The sequence below is a fragment of the Caloenas nicobarica genome, chromosome 1 (assembly GCF_036013445.1).
Source record: "Caloenas nicobarica isolate bCalNic1 chromosome 1, bCalNic1.hap1, whole genome shotgun sequence".
NCBI lineage: Eukaryota > Metazoa > Chordata > Aves > Columbiformes > Columbidae > Caloenas > Caloenas nicobarica.
Window position 1 is genome coordinate 107891534 of NC_088245.1, and position 3203 is coordinate 107894736.

General features: G+C 53.3%; 1 non-coding gene across 1 annotated transcript; it reads right to left on the minus strand.

Moving 5' to 3' along the window:
• Positions 1-2418: 2418 nt before the first annotated feature.
• Positions 2419-2491, minus strand: TRNAV-UAC (transfer RNA valine (anticodon UAC)). The gene has a single exon. It is a non-coding gene; the product is annotated as a tRNA-Val (tRNA).
• Between the last annotated feature and the right edge of the window lie 712 nt (positions 2492-3203).

Below are 3203 nucleotides of genomic sequence, written 5' to 3' on the forward strand. Positions count from 1 at the left end.
TGCCAGACAGTGAGATCAGAGCGGCACGCCTGTGTCTGGGATCCGAACGCACATAACGCGCAATGTCTCAGCACAAATGTGCGACTGGCATGCTTTGGTTTTAGCACAGTTTGGGAACAAAATACGCATTTATACATGTACGTGTGAACCAGAGGCATCTCTCAGAAGCAACATACTGATGCGACAAGAGAGCAAGACTGCCAACACTTTCCAAGCTTGAGTCAAACCATCAGGAGCTGGATACCCTTGAAATAGATGGTCTACACAGGCTGAAGATCCGGGTCCTGAAATAAAATATTCTTTCTACAAGTCCGAAGTGTGAGCTTAAGTTCTTTTCTGAAAAGGAGCCTTTTTCCTAAATGGTTCGCTGAGAGGGGATCTTATCAATGCTTATAAATATCTCCAGGGTGGGTGACAAGAGGATGGGACCAGACTCTTTTCAGTGGTGCCCAATGATAGGATGAGGGGCAACGGGCACAGACTGAAACACAGGAGGTTCCATCTCAACATGAGGAGAAACTTCTTTACTTTGAGGGTGCCAGAGCCCTGGAACAGGCTGCCCAGAGAGGTTGTGGAGTCTCCTTCTCTGGAGACATTCAAACCCACCTGGACACATTCCTGTGTGATCTGCTCCAGGGGAACCTGCTTTAGCAGGTGGGTTGGACTAGATGATCTCCAGAAGTCCCTTCCTACTGCAGCCTTTCTGTGATTTCTGTGATTCTGTGAAAACATGATGCAGATAGTTACCCAGTGCTGGCCACCAGGATCAGGCCCACTCCCTGTAACTCATGCACCTGAGGGAGCTGTGGCTGTCCTTGGCAGGGTAGGTACCATGGGATCACCACCCCTATTAGGTACCTACCCTACATTAGGAGAAGTCTACCTATGGCCAATTCAGCTTTGAGCCTGTATCCTGGAAGCATCCCATCTATGGAAGACAGGCAGGATATATTGTTTTGGCTTCACCTCTTGTGGGCTGAGCACACGTGCTAACCAAGCAGAAGTCTGTACTTCCAGGCTGCAGGATACACAGGCCCTTAGTGTCGTTACACTACTTAATGATATGACCTTATCCTGCTGGGTCTCACTGTGTGATATATGGGTGCTTTCTACCCAAAAGAGCTTTTGCAATCTGGCTCAGGTATCCCTGCATTGCACTGCAATCTCTAACTTCAGCTTGCCCACACCCCAGAGTATTTCTTTAGTAAGAGCAAGCACTGACAAAGTTTAATAGTTTTCTTAAGGTGATGATTAAGGAAAATTTATTTAAAAGACCCCAATTAAGGTAAATTAAGCTAATTTTTCTCTTCCTCTTTAAGACAGGTAAATCACACCCTCCCACTACAATCCTGCGAAGAGAGTCAAGAGCAAACTCCAGCTCAGCAGCTCTAAGGGACCTTCCTCCTCCTCCTGCAGAGCCGTCTTGGCCCCAGCACTCGTTAGGGCTCCCACGCACAGACAGATGCTGTGCCAGCATCCGTGCCCAGGGGCTACCCTTTTCTAAAGGCTTGCACGTGCAAAATGAGACAACACATTATGATTCAAAAGTTAAACTGCTCTGAGAGAACCTGAGATGGCTCTTGTTTTCCCGATTAATAAAAATAATTATAGACACAGTACAGGGGAAAACACGGATGGAGTTAATCGTGCTTGTCAGCTGCGCGCTGTGAAAAGCGCTGCCCTTTCCCCAGCGCTCAAACACTTTTCCAAACACAGAGGTGAAAGCAGCAGCGCTCCGGTCTGCCGCGATGACACGTCTCCTTGGGGATGCGACGGGCTGGAGCTTTCACCACCGCCGCATGGGTGCTCGCAGGCCCTCGTCCCCACTTGGGAAGAGGCACGGGCCGCTTCCCCCCGCTGCCACCATGGCTGCCCCTGGCCTCTCAGCACCAGGAGCATGTGGGCTACTGGCCACCAGAAAATGGCCCTCAGGGAGCCCGGTGTGGTGGGCGCTCAGATTAAAACCTTGCAAGTCCTGCCCTGCAGAGCCGTGCCAGGCAGGCGGGTGGAGAGGGCGCCGGCTGCCTCCGTGCCTTAGGTTGAGGGCTTGAGCCAGGTCTCGCTGGCTCTCTCTGCATCTTGGTTGATGTTCTTGTGGGAAACAGAGCTTTTTAGGGAGACAAAAAAAGGCGAGCGCTGCAGAAGCACTGTCTAAATCATGCCCATGCTCCTAGAAAAATGTGGCCTTGCACAGGGCTGTGGAAAAGATCCTGCTGGGCCAGGATTTCCTGCCTGAGGGGCCTTTCTGCTCCCCTCGCCACGCATCGCTCCTCCTCCGCCCCAAGCTGGGCCTGCGCTTTACGTGCTGATAAGATTGCTCGTCTTGACGGGGAAAAAAAAAAAAAAAAAAGAAAAGCCAAACAGAGACTCATCGCTTTGAAGATAATGGGGGGGGGGCGGAAAAAAGGTACGGGGACGTGGTTCCACTGGGGCTCGAACCCAGGACCTTCTGCGTGTAAAGCAGACGTGATAACCACTACACTATGGAACCGCCACGCAAACTCCCCCTCGCGGCTCTATCCCTATCGACAAGAGGCGAGTGTGGCTCCCTGCGCATTTGGCCTGCTCCCCCCGCCCCGCTGCACCTCCGCCGTGTAGCACGTACCGGCCGTGTGTGCCTGCACGGCGGGGTCGCGGCGGCGGGTGCGGCGGCGCGGAGGGGCCGGGGGTGCTCGGAGCGGCGGAGGCGGCACGGCGGGCGGGGCTGTGGCCGGCTGCGGGTGCGCTGCCGCGGCGCCAGCAGGGGGCTCCCCGCGCTCGGCCTCACCGCCTCACTTCCCCCTCACCCCCGCCTCGGCCTCGGCCCGCGGCGCTTCGCACTGCGCAGTTCGGCCTGTGGAGGTTGTGCATGATACCGCTTTGCGAGTGGATTTTTTTTGCAAAAAAAAAAAAAAAAAGTTTTGTTACATGTGGAGGTAGCACGAGAAGGCTTAAGTGTGTCTTTGCTAAAGGGAAGCTGATCGAGCTGCTCACCATGGCTCTTTGCGAGGGTAGAACCATAGAATCATGGAATCAGAATTGTTTATGTTGGAAACGACCTTTAAGATCATCAAGCCCAAGCATCAACCTCACACTGCCAAGTCTACCACTAAACCATGTCCCTTAGGACCTCATTTACGCATCTTTTAAACCCCTCTAGGGATGGTGACTCCACCACTTCCCTGGGCAGCCTGTTCCAGTGCCTGACACACCGTCCCTGAAGA